At 36.4% G+C, this 14,196-nt stretch overlaps 1 protein-coding gene and 2 long non-coding RNA genes across 3 annotated transcripts in view; 1 reads left to right on the top strand and 2 right to left on the bottom strand.

Moving 5' to 3' along the window:
• The window catches only part of LOC103425708 (protein SIEVE ELEMENT OCCLUSION B-like), a 68,531-nt gene that overhangs the window by 26,183 nt on the left and 28,152 nt on the right, over positions 1-14,196 (bottom strand). The window lies entirely within an intron of this gene.
• Positions 7,934-8,461, top strand: LOC139192679 (uncharacterized). Its single transcript, XR_011576940.1, has 2 exons — positions 7,934-8,154; positions 8,296-8,461. It is a non-coding gene; the product is annotated as an uncharacterized lncRNA (long non-coding RNA).
• LOC139192854 (uncharacterized) lies at positions 11,248-13,380 on the bottom strand. The gene is made up of 2 exons (XR_011577337.1): positions 13,303-13,380; positions 11,248-13,189 (listed from the first exon to the last, which is right to left on the bottom strand). It is a non-coding gene; the product is annotated as an uncharacterized lncRNA (long non-coding RNA).

Genomic DNA, 14,196 nt, shown 5'->3' with positions numbered 1-14,196 from the left:
TAGTAGCGAATATTAGAAGGAGAATCATAACCAACATAGATTAACATCCTTCCTTGAAGACCCCTTTTTTTATTTTGTACATAAGGGCAGTGCAAATGGCATATAGACCGCACAACCAAAGATGCGCAAATGCGATATGTCGGGTTCGTATCTGGTAACCAACTAACACCCGTTTTATAAGGTTGGGTTATGACTGGCCTCAGGCAGACCAACATGGTTGCTTGCAATATTGCATGGCCCTAAGTAAAGATCGAGAACTTTGGTACGTATGGCCAATTGATCGTGCAATCATTTGAAGGCGTTTAATGAATGCTTCTATTGGGTCGTTGTGGGTATGAACATGGGGTACTAGATGTTCAACTTCAAAACCCAACCGACATGCAATATCCATCGAAAGTTTTTCGATGCAAATTCTCCAACTTATCTAATTAAATAAATTTGATCAGATAATTAGGGTCGTGAGCCCTAAGCTTATTAATCTGAGCTACCAGTGTGGAGAAAGCATCTTGTGGACAACAGCCACACATGTAGAATCATCAACCTATACTATAAAGTATCTAAATAGTTCGCATAGTGGTTGAATTAGTCCACAAATGTCCCCTTTTGAATCCTTTGTAGAAAAGATGGAGGGTGCTAATGTGTGATACGTGTCCAGGCATGATGTCTTTACTTCTGGTAAAAGAATGCCCAAAATGGCGCATCACGGATTATCCTAGATATACCAAACGTATATCCATAGCGAAAATTCCTTTGGAATCGCAGGCTTCTGGCCGACCACTTAGTGGCTTGAATGGGTGTAATCCACTTGTTAAGCGTTCCATCTTCTCTAGAATATGCATTTGGCTATATTCATAGGAAGTGCAATATGGTAATATGCTAAGGAATTTCACTTCGTTTTCTACATTGGTTTCAATATGGTAATAATACTCTCGAATATCCTTAAAGCTAAAAAAGGACATTCTTCCGGAATGAATGAGTATAAGGCGTCCCTATGGTACAATTAGTACCATTGGACAATATAGGGCAGTGCCATGCCCCACAATCAGGTTGGATAAGCCTGAAAGGTGGTCAGGGTATGATTAGATATAAAGTTAGCATAGAACCAGACATCTAACTTCCCCACAAAACATACCTAAGCATGAGTTAATTGTAGTCACATGTGGTAATTTTCGTTAATTAACTCTTATTTGAGAATAATAGTGACATCCAAACACCAATCTTAAATCCAAGAATAAAATAAATTATTCACAAAATAAACAAAAAAGACAAGGGGGTTCGGCTAATAGGTCTTCCATGTCAAATTTTGCTCTTCCAAGTGTGTTAGATGGAGCAAAATTAGTCCCACAAATTGACTACGGGAATGGTACTCCTCAACAACATTGGTAGAGGCACATACAAGTGCATAACCAATGATCCATTTCGTCAAAACAGAGTTAGATTATGCAAGGTTAAGGTTTGGGAATATTATCCTTTATTCTTGCAGTTTTTAGGTGCCAAGGATCATTCTTCGGGTGTGATACTACCTTTAGGCAGGCCTGATTCTACCATATGTTGTAAAAAAAAACTCAAAAAATGGATTGTGAGAGAGAGACGAACCCAAATTTGGGTTCGGTAGGCCTCTGCCGAAGCAGAGCATTATTGTTTTTTGCATCCCTGCCGAAGCAGGGCATCACCATTCGTTAGACTCTAGCCGAAGCAGGGCATCACCATTCGGTAGACTTCAGCCGAAGCAGGTTTATACCGTTTGGTAGCTTCCAGCTGAATTGCTGGGGTACCTTTCTTTCACAAGTGTAGTAGTAATCAAATCCAAGAATTTGGTAGACTTGTACTCTCTATACTACTACTTCAGGAGCAATTTAGATACAAAAGAACGAGAAAGATTTTCTTCGAGTCAAAGGTTTCAATCATGTTTTACTTCAGGCAAAAATTCATCCTTGCATGATTTGAAACTGTCCATAGCGAGTCAAAGAGCCATGGAGTCCTCGGCAGTTAGGTATTTCCATTTGATTATGCTTCAGGCATAAGTCTTCGAGTGAAGAACTAGATACAACGATTTCGCAACTAGTCATAGCCAAGCGAGGTGTCATGTCTTATATCCATATAAAGTAGTTTCTTATTCGAAACTTCCAAATCAGTGAATTCGAACTTGTTAAGGTTCAACAATAAGCTGAATGGCAGCAACAAGAATGCGATTGGTGTTTTAGGAAATAAAATTTCCATAAACATCAAAATTAGAAAATTCAGGTTCTAAGACAAGGTTTGGTTTAAGTGGATTTAAGCATGGAGGACTTCGGATCTCAACATGAGTGTTGCTCGTTAAGAAACTTTAGGTTTCGATGACGCTTTTCTGAAACTTCGGGTTCAGAAGTATGAACTTTAAGTTCATAATACCTGCAAACAAGCGCAATATATACAATACAAAATATATAAGGCAAAAAGAAAACAAATATATTGATAGTGGGTAGCTTTGGGACCCTTTGTGTGAAAGTTTAGGGAAATGGCCCTAATATATATATATATATATGGAGCTTCGGGTCCAAAAATATTATTTTTAGTTGACTGGGCTGTGGGTCGGCAAGAAAAATTGGATTAACAGAACCCAAGCCTAAATATGGGCTAATAAATAAAAAGTGAAAACCAAATCCCGATTTATAGGGTTTAGGGTTTCATATGGGCTAAGTAAATAGGCCCAAAAGAAAAAACATTTTTTCACGAATTGGACTTCATGTCTAACTAGAAAAAAAAAAAACAGTTTGAAAGCCCAAAACTGGGGCCTTTAGTTTCTAGACTCAAGCAACAAAGGTTGTTGATTTGTAGGCCAAAAATACGGCTCCAAGTTGAGTGTGGGCCGAGAGCAATACAGGCCCAAGGTTGTTGGGGTGTGCGAGGGGTTTCGTCGGGAAACAATGAAGGCCAACGACGTCACAGGGGATGGCGGCGAGCATGGATCACAGAGGTTGAAGCCATTGCCGTGGAATCTAAAAAACAAAATGAAACGGCTTGGAAGGCTCCAGGAATCACAATGGGTGTTTTAAAAAAGTTCGGTGAAGTGTTTCTTCGTCGTTGAGATCGACGGTGGTGGACAACTTCAGGCATCACCATTGTCCTGCAATCACCAAGATTTGGTGATAAGTGCGGCTGCGGGCGCAGTCCTCGATTTCGTCAAGGTGCAAAGGGCTAGAGGAAGAAGACGTAGTAAATGACGTCGTTCTTGCTGGGGCCAGGAGCTATGTGGCTCAACTAGGCTTCGCACAGTCGTGGGTTGCAAGCTATGATTTTGACATAGGCCAGTGCGAGCTTGGTGCTCAAACACTGGGCTCCCATAGATTAGGCGCAAACAGAAACATATATATATATATATATATATATATATATATATTTATTTATATATCCATATCCATGTTTCCAGGCCCTAGTCGAGTTCTAGGGTTTCAACATCCCTTTTTTTCTTTTTTTTTCTTTATTCACACATATTTAATTCACATAATAGCAATATTATGGATATAATGCATAAACAATTGTTGTAGAATCTAAATTTCATAAAACGTAAAGTTGGGTCATGCATTATGGTGAAGGTTCATGCAATCAGGGCTAAAAAAATATCGAGATAAAAACCGTTGTTTTAGAAGAACTTGGACTGTGTGATGAATATTGTGAATGGGTTTGTAGGAGTTCTTTTTTCAATTTTAGCTTTCATCTTCAAGCTTGTATCACGTTCAACATAAGAAGAAAAATAAATTGAATCAATAAAAGTATATGAATTCAATAACATCAAAATTGAATCAATTAAAAATAATTGAAATGTAATACTCCCCTGAATGAAGATGAATAAATTCCCTTTAGCATAACGTGAAGAGCATGCTGATAACGTGTTATGGCCTATATTTAATAGAGAGGTGCGGCAAAGCGAAAAGAGAAATATGGAGAATAGTAATAAGCATGAGGAGAGAAACTTGCTCTCCAAGTAATACAAAGTATATTAGGAAAGATCTTCTAGATTCTAAAGGATTCCTATTCTATCTCTACTTAGGATTTACACAATCAAATATTGATAAGAACATATGTCACAACAGTATATCCATTTTACGTACTTATATATGTTTAGATACTATATGTGGAGGCAAAAATAATCCCAAAAATCATAAAGGCGACACATGGATTTTTGGACAAGAAAGACGAGTTTACCCTCGTTAAATGATCAAGGCACACCTGAATTCCCACGTGCATGCAACGGTCAATAAAGGCTTAAGATACCCTCACTACTACAAAAGGGACTTATAGTGTCAGTGGGTGGTGTCGGTTTAATATAATGTAGTGACGCATAAGAGAGTTGCGACACTAATTAAACATGACATCGGATTTAGTGTCGCTCATAAGCATCATAAAATGTCTACGTCGCTTTTAAACTGATGTAAACATTTAATGTCGCTTATAACCGACATATAATTTAATAATTTTAAATACTGGTATCACTTTAAACAAAACAGTGTCTCTTTTAATAATTTTATAACAGTAAAAAAATACTATAATAATTATATATATTAATTTAACAATTTTATACCCCTAAAAATTATAATAATTATATATATATATATATTAAATTAAATACTAAAAATTGGTGGCCATTGGATCGGCTTAAATATGCATATCCTTCAATTTCTTAATTGTTATACATACAAAATAAATAAATTTAAATCTACTTAATAAATATATATATATATACACACACACCATTGAACTTGATGGGATACGAATTCTACGAAACTAATTTCAACGATCAAACCGTCAAACTTGTTTGTATATGCTTTGAGATCGCATCAATAAAAAATTGCAAAAAAAAAAAAATTCAGAGATCAAGTAACGGGACAAACCTTTTCGACGGTTATAAACGAAAAATCTCGATTTAACGGTTATTTTAACTCCAATTTTGATGATTTTTTTCAGCTACACTCCTTGACCCTATATGAATATAATGAATTAACTCGATCTTCAATTTCAAATATTTACACAAGTGGATACCAATAAATCTTATGTTATACTTAATAAAAGTATGAATAAACTCTTAAGTGTTAGTGAATCTATTGTTTTGATGGGATACGCATTCTATGAAACTAGTTTCAACGATCCAACCGTCAAACATATTTGTATATACTTCAAGATCGCATACGCCAAAAATTACGAAAAACAAACATTCAGAGATTAAGTAACAGGATAAAACTTTTTTACGGTTATCAACGAAAAATCATGATTTAACAGTTATTTTAACTCCGATTTTGATGATTTTTTTCAGCTACACTCCTTGACCATATATGAATACAATGAATTAACTCAATCTTCAATTTCAAATATTTACACTAGTGGATACCAATAAATCTTATGTTATACTTAATGAAAGTATGAATAAACTCTTAAGTGTTAGTGAATCTATTGTTTTGATGGGATACGCATTCTACGAAACTAGTTTCAACGATACAACCGTCAAACATATTTGTATATACTTCAAGATCGCATACGCCAAAAATTACAAAAAATAAACATTCAGAGATTAGGTAACGAGATAAAACTTTTCGACGGTTATCAACGAAAAATCATGATTTAACGGTTATTTTAACTCCGATTTTGATGATTTTTTACAGCTACATTCCTTGACCATATATGAATACAATGAATTAACTCAATCTTCAATTTCAAATATTTAAACAAGTGGATACCAATAAATCTTATGTTATACTTAATGAAAGTATAAATAAACTCTAAGTGTTAGTGAATCTATCGTTTTGATGAGATACGCATTCTGCGAAACTAATTTAAACTATCCAACTGTCAAACTTGTTTGTATATGCTTTGAGATCACATACGCCAAAAATCACAAAAAGCAAACATTCAGAGATCAAGTAACGGGATAAAACTTTTCGACGGTTATAAACGAAAAATCCCGATTTAACGGTTATTTTAACTTCGATTTTGATGATTTTTCACAGCTACATTCCTTGATCCTATATGAATATAATGGATTAACTTGATCTTCAATTTCAAATATTTACACTAGTGGATACCAATAAATCTTATGTTATACTTAATGAAAGTATGAATAAACTCTTTAAGTGTTAGTGAATCTATTGTTTTGATGGGATACGCATTCTACGAAACTAGTTTCAACGATCCTACCGTCACACGTGTTTGTATATACTTCGAGATGGCATACGTCAAAAATTACAAAAACCTAACATTCAGAGATCAAGTAACGGATTAAAACGTTTCGACGATTATCAACGAAAATCCACGATTAACGGTTTTTTTAACTTGGATTTTGATGATTTTTTACAGCTACACTCCTTGACCCTATATGAATACAATGAATTAACTCGATCTTCAATTTCAAATATTTACACAAGTGGATACCAATAAATCTTATGTTATACTTAATGAATGTATAAATAAACTCTAAGTGTTAGTGAATCTATCATTTTGATGGGATACGCATTCTACGAAACTAATTTCAACTATCCAACCGTCAAACTTGTTTGTATATCCTTTGAGATCGCATACGCCAGAAGTCGTAAAAGACAAACATTTAGAGATCAAGTAACGGAACAAAACTTTTCGACGGTTATAAACGAAAAATCCCGATTTAACGGTTATTTTAACTCTGATTTTGATGATTTTTTACAACTACACTCCTTGACCTTATATGAATACAATGAATGAACTCGATCTTCAATTTAAAATATTTACACTAGTGGATACCATAAATCGTATGTTATACGTAATGAAAGTATAAATAAACTCAATGTTAGTTAATCTATCGTTTTGATGGGATAGGCATTCTACGAAACTAATTTCAACGATCCAACCGTCAAACTTATTTTAATTTGTTTTTGTTGTTGTTTTGATAACTTTGATAGCTTTTTGTATATTTATTCGAATTAATTAATTTTGTCACTTGAATTGTTATGAGAAAATGGAAATGAGTAATATTTATAAGCATTTATGTTAAATTAACAATATTAAATATAACATAAACTTATAATATTTAGTAATATAAGAATATATTATGTTAAATTAATTTGTTTTGCACTCTAGATATTCAAAATAAACTAGGCGGGAACTTTCCCGCTTGTTAGTAGTTGTGTTGGTTTAAACCGACACCAAGTGAAACTAAACCGACTCAAAGGCCACCTCATTAAAGCTTGTCAGACCATGGTGTCGGTTTTAACCGACACCAAGGTTTATTAAAGCGACGCCTTATTAATTTCCAAAAACTATGTCAGAAGTAGTTGATTGATTTAATGCGTGTCAGTGGTGGTGTCGGTTTAAACCGCGACACCAAGTGCAACTAAACCGACGCCAGTTTTTGTTCAATAAATTTTGTCAGAAAGTGGTGGATAATGAATGCCAGAAGTTGGTGGCGGTTTAAACTGACACCAACTCTCACTTATTACGACACCATGGGTTTTTAATGCGACTTGAGGGTCCTTAATGTTGGTTTCAACCGACGCTAATTCTGCATATATTTAAACCTCTTATTCCCCCATTTCGCCGTGCATTCATTTGAGTTTCAGTTTCAACCTCCATTTCCTCCCTTCTTAGTTTTTAGTTTATTACTTCTTGAAGATTGTTTTGCTATGGATCATTTTGAGGATGAACATGCTGAGCTCCAATTCGAAGATGAAGAAGTCGAAGGTTGTCCATTTTAAATTTTTTTTTGGAAACGTGGTACTTTTTTATTTTATTATGGTTCTTAGTTTCAGTTTTGGTTTTGTAGTCTAAATATTATGATGCCCAAATTGATAATTGTTTTTTGGTTTTTAGTTTCATTTTATGATTTTTTATTTTATTATTGTTTTTTAGTTTTAGTTTTTGGTTTTTTAGTTTCAGTTTTTCAGTGTTTGGTTTTTAGTTTCAGTTTTTGGTTTTTAATTGTTTTTTTCTTTGTTTATAAGGAACAACTCAACGGGGACGGGGACTCTCAATACTCAACTGGAAGGAACAACTTTGTTCCTTTGATGCGTCTGGAAAATGAATTAGTTAAAATTCTAGCGCTTTTTCAAAACATGTAGCGACAGAGGTTAGGGATTATAGAAATATTCCGTTGGTGAGAGATTGGCGTATGATCGAGAAGATCTCAGGGAAGCTTTCTGGAATAGAATAAAGGTACAATTTTTTTTTTTTTGGCAAACAAAGGTATAAATATTTTGTTACTTGAAGAGAGTATAATATGTCAATGTTTATATCATTGTTATTAAATTTTATTATATATAGTTGAATTCTTATTTTAAAATTTTTTATTGCAAGGCAACTGTGGAGGAATGTATTCAAAGTATGATTGAGTCTAGACAAGAAGATAGTGATGAGCTCAGGACCCGAGTTTATGTGGAGACGATAGTTTATATTTCTTTTTTTTGTATGTCGTATATTTGTAATGTCGGATTTCTTCATTGTTATGACGAATGAGTTTTTATATATTATGTGAAATATAAAATGTTTGTTATGAGTTTTTGTATGTTATGTGAAATTATTTTGATATAAATTTTTGTAATTAATATTCATTAAAAAATAAAGAAGTTTTTTATTTTTTTATTTTTTATTTTTAGTTAACGTCGGTTTTGAGCGCCATCATGCCAATTGTTAATGTAGATGTTGTCGGTTTAGATCGACAGTAGGTGTGATTTTTTAATTTTTTATTTTTACTTAACGTCGGTTTTGAGAGCCATCATGTCAACTATTAATGTTGCTCTTATGTCGCTTTTAAGCGACGCTATTGTTTATTTTTATTTTATATTACTTTACTTCTTGGTGGCGGATTAAGGGGAATAAACGACGTCATTGGCCATTTGTGACGGTAGTATTGGTATCGGTTACTAAAACCGACATTGCATTATTTAATGTCGGTTTTTTACCAAATATCCGACGTTAACATGTGTTTCTTGTCGGTTTTAAAAAGCCAGTAATATCCTCTTTTGTAGTAGTGCCTCCATCCATGGAAGAGTCAAAGGTGATATTTCATACCCAAACACATAAGATTAAGATGACCCTCCAAAGCAAAGGACTTAATTCCTGATAAAAAGCCAAACGCTTCGCCAATTGACATTTGAGAAATTCTACGCACAATATAATGAACATGATGATACTCTTTGAGAATGAACATCACCAACTCTAAATACGAATTGATAACAGACTAACTAGCATCCATACTACATGAATTTAGTGCACAACACCGTTAGTAAAGCTACTAGAAACACGAAAGTGGTCCCAAAAAGAGCTCATAACACACGAGCACAAAATTGAAATTTTCACTAGGAGTGACTTACAAAGAACCTCCGCAAGAAGACACTTATTGACACAAATATAAAACGAAAAATATATATGCAACAATCTACGAGAAGAGTAAGGAGGAAGGAGGAAGGTTAGGAGGAGAGAGACAGCGGTTGCACCGGCTCCAAGCTAGAAGAAGATGTCAGTGGTTATGGATTGTATATATCTAGAATTTTAGAAAGAGGAAAGATGGAGCAACAATGAAAATTCCTAAATGCGTGTTTGTTGCACCGGACTATCTCAGATCGAACTAACTTCATGGATTATGTTAGATTGGCTTAGAATAGACTAGGCTAGATTGACTTAGTTAAATGTTTGGTGCAATGTCGGACTAAGAAGAATGATAATGAAAATAGTATTGCCCTTATTATGGTGGTTGCCCGGACAAGGACTAAATTATTGTTCTGTTTTAATTTCTTTTCTATTAAAGATACCAAACTTAATATTATTGGATGAGAATGAGACTCAATCAAAAGTAAAAATCAAATTTCTTGCCAACGAAAAAAATCCATGATTCAAGAGTAGGATAATAACAAATAACACAATATTCTGCAACATACATACAATAGCTACAATATACACTAGCTACATTACATCTGCAACATACTTGCAATAGCTAGCTACAATATTATTATTCAAAAGTCGATCCCCATGATTCACGAAAAGATAGTTAACATTAGCCAAAATATTTCATAGTGCAAGGCTAGGTTGGAAGCCATGACCTAATGTTGAACAATTAACAAAATACAATCCATATCAAAAGACACCACATAATATAATTTTTGGAACCAAATTTGCACACTGCCCTAGAAGATGTAGATGCTAAAATCCGTTTACATGTAAAAGAACAAACAGATGTAAGCAAGCCAAAGGTTGGGGCATGCCGGGCAAATCTTCTTTGACGGTCAAGTTAGTAAGTAATATTAAAACTCAATCAGTGAGCAAGAGAATAAGTATGTAGAGATTGTGTTACTAGAGGTGAAGCCTAGAACGGTGTATTTGTACCAGTCGAGGAGAAGTCTTTTTAGAATAGTAGAATCCTTATAAACTGGGATAATCCTAGAGAATATCTAGGAAGTTGATATTGCATCCTCTTAAGAGTGTGATTATTTGTGATGCACACCAACTCTTAAATGGTAAGGACTCAAGATTATAGGAAACCTGTTGATTCCTTGATGGATTACATCCTCGAATCTTGAGGAACAAACATGGTCTATCTCAGGGAAGTCGTCGAACTTCGCTCGCTGATTCCGGAATAGGATGATGGTGGCATCGTTGATCCATTTAATCCGCTTTGCAATGGAGGTTGTTAAGTTCATGACCGGATTTTTAAGGTAAGTGCATTCCAATCCACCTCACTTTGGCCTTGGAAAAAATCATGGTCCCATAATAATCATCCACATGCTTTGTCGCTTAGAAGCTTTTGGTCGAACAGTTTTTTAAGTTTGACATCTAATTACTTGAACACTCCCACATTTTGTGTTTTTTCTAAAATAAGACTCAATTGATTAATTTGATCCACATGAGAAAGACCTATTGCTTTAAGTTCTTTAGATATGTCACTGTGATCTGCACCTAGAATTATAGCTTATGTTAGCATTTGCATCACTTTTCCACTTTCAACATAAAGATCTTTCAGTCCATTGATAATTACCTCGGTTCCATCACTTGAACTTCTCGTAGTTATTTTCCTCCTTCTTTGACTACTTGCTAATTGGTGGCTTTGTTAGCTTTGCTGGTGTACTAAAGAAACATTTTGAGCTCCAATATCACTTGCATCAACCACATTATGGCTTTGCTCCTCCATCATTTTAGCAGGGATTCGGTTACATTACCCCTACCACGATCCTTTCCATATATATATATATATATCTATATTGTTTATACCATACTTAAGGCTTCCGTATTTAGATCTCGTATAAATACTCGGGAGACTTAAAGTGTAATTATGTAATAAAGAAAGGGGCAAATATGTAATAACTGAGGAGCCTTTATTCTATAAAAGGACTCCTCACTCTCCTCATTGGGGAGGCCAATTTCTTAGGCCATGGAATGGCTCTTTCACCCTCAGAAGCTCTCTCCATCTCTCTCCCTCACAAACATAGAAATACAAATATCAATGTGGACGTAGCCCAAACATTAGGGTGAACCACGATACATCTTGTGTTATTTACTGTCATGTAGATTCACGGTCAGATTTACGTTCCAAGATCCCTCCGGTTTTGTGCATCAACATTTGGCGCCGTCTGTGGGAATCGACACCAAAAGCTATGTCGGTTCTTTTTCAATTTTTCACCTCCACCGTGAATCTGCAGAAACTGAAGAACCAAACACCTGCACAGTCACTGCAAAACCTATACCATGCTCTGCAAGGTGACTCCGCCCGATGCCGAAAAGCTCACCTGCAAGACCTGCGTGACTCCCTGGCACGCTGCATGCCTCTGGGCCAAGCCTGAGTCCTTGGCACGTTGCCTGCCTTTTGGCCAGGCCCGTTGAGAAACTTGAATGGGTTCAAATTCAGTATGGAAAAAGGCTTTTTAAGTAAGATTCACAAAGCTAATGATCCATCCCTCATCTGAAGAAGAGAAACTCAAGAAAGCTAATGACCATCTTTCCCCTAGAAAAGGCTTCTAACCCAGATTCTCAACGATGACGTCTTCCGGCAGCAGGGAACCAACTGGCTCAGAACCGGAGTTTTTTCTGCACAGCGGGATCGCCCTGCTCCACAGAGTCGTCCCCTTCGCCACCGTCACCAGAACTCGGTCTGTCACACCTGATGAAGCGCCTCTGTGAGCTTCGTCAAGTAAATCTGTTACTCCGTCTCTGATCTCCATCGAACTCCGGTTGTTGAGCTCCGGTTCCGATCCTCTTCCACGACTCCGTCTCCATTATCTCTCTCTACTTTCTATCTCTAGAGCTCCGATCCTCTTGGGCCATGGCTACACTCCCTAACCTGCTCTCTCTCTAGATTGTAGTTAGAGAGAGAATCAACACTGGTCATTTTCCGGTGATTATTTCCCTTTACTCATCTCTGTCATTGACTATTTCCACGAAAATGGGTTGATGTTTTACTTCCAAAGTCACCCACAGAATTTGATTTTCCTTCTGATTTCTGAAAAATCTCAACTGGGTTCTGACACCAACCCCATTTTCCCATCTGGATGAGGGGTTTGGAGTGCGAGTAGGGAGAGTAGGAGGGAAAGTCTTGGGCACTGCTCATGATCCCGACCTCGCTCCCTCCAGTTAACTACCAGTCAAGTCACTGCTCCATCTGTTGGGTCCACCCCTTGGTGACTGCTCCAAATATGCCGCAGATTTCGCTGCCTCAAGTGGCGGTCGTGGGAAGCCAAAGCAGCGGAAAATCGAGCGTCCTCAAAGCCCTTGTTGACCGCGACTTCCTGCCCCGTGGCCCTGACATCTGCACTCATGTTACAAATATACACCCACCTGATCTTTCTCGCCCCTTATCTGTCTCTTCACATACTGGCGCCCAGTCAACAGGCGGTGCTCAGTCAGCAGGCAGTGCCTTATTTGTCTCTTTATCCTGATTTTTGTTTTCATAAGCTGTTTCTGCTTTCTCTGTCTCTCTTTCGATATCGATTTCCATTCTCCAAGGCTGAGCCAAGTGTTATAAACTTGGCTTATTTAAGATTCAGTGGACCCAACAGATTTCTGGGTTTGTGAGTTGAAGCCATTCAGGTAGAGTCGTGCAGGTCTAGGTCAATCAAGTTGATGAACTTTGAAGGAAGGGAATCTCAACAACAAGAAAGAGTAATCAATCGAGAAAGAAATGGGTAGGAGTAGGAAGGCGCTGGGGACGATAGGGGAGTTCTTTAAGAGGAGGGATTCCGCCGTTGGTTGCACTTTCGCAGATCTGGAATGATAAAAAACAGAAAGCAGAAAAACAAAAGCAATCAAGTAAGCTGCGGCACAAAAGCAAAAGAGAGAGACGCAGTGGAAAACCAGGCAGAAGATAAGCTGTCTTACAACAATTCCATTATTATTCCGCTTTGGCGTTGTCTGCCATCTGCCAAAAGAGAACAAATAATGAAATGGAATGGGAAAAGCAAAAGTAAAGCAGAAAAACAAAAACAAGAAATAAACACCCACATTGCAAAAGCAAGGAATAAACACCCTACCAGAATGATATGATTTACTTTTCTTATCTTTGAATGATGTAATTTATTTTTCTTATTTTTCGGAGACATCTGTATAAACCCCATCAGAGGGTAATTGAAAAAAAAAAAACAGCAAGCCCAAAATAATGGGTTGGAATGTTATGTGGAGGGCGAAGGCCTATATGCCCAAAAGAGCCAGACCCTTTATTATCACCAACCAGGTGATCAAAAGTACGCCTAATACTCCTAAAATTATTCGGCAGCCTGCTGCTATTACCACCAACCAGGTGATCACAAGTACGCCCAGTACTCCAAAAAATTATTTGGCAGCATGCCATTATTATCACCAACCAGGTGACCAAAAGTACGCCCAGTACTCCAAAATTATTCAGCAATCTGCCGCTATTATCACCCACTAGGTGATCAAAAGTACGTCCAGTACTTCAAAATTATACATGAGCATCACTCATGTCATTCATAAATAAACATTCATGAGCATCACTCATATCAATCATACATAAACATTCATGACCATCATTCATGTCAACATTCATGAGCATCACTCATGTCAACATTCATGAGCATCACTCATGTTAACATCCATGAGCATCACTCATGTCAATCAATATAAACATTCATGAGCATCACTCATGTCAATCAGCTTCAAAAGCTTCATTTACAGAGCTCTGGCTTCAAAAGCTTCATTTACAGAGCTCCAGCTTCAAAAGTTTCATTTACAAAAGCTCTAGCTTCAAAAGCTTCA

Source organism: Malus domestica, chromosome 16 (assembly GCF_042453785.1).
Source record: "Malus domestica chromosome 16, GDT2T_hap1".
NCBI lineage: Eukaryota > Viridiplantae > Streptophyta > Magnoliopsida > Rosales > Rosaceae > Malus > Malus domestica.
Note: the sequence above shows the minus strand (reverse complement) of the source record. Positions and strands in the feature narration are given on the sequence as shown.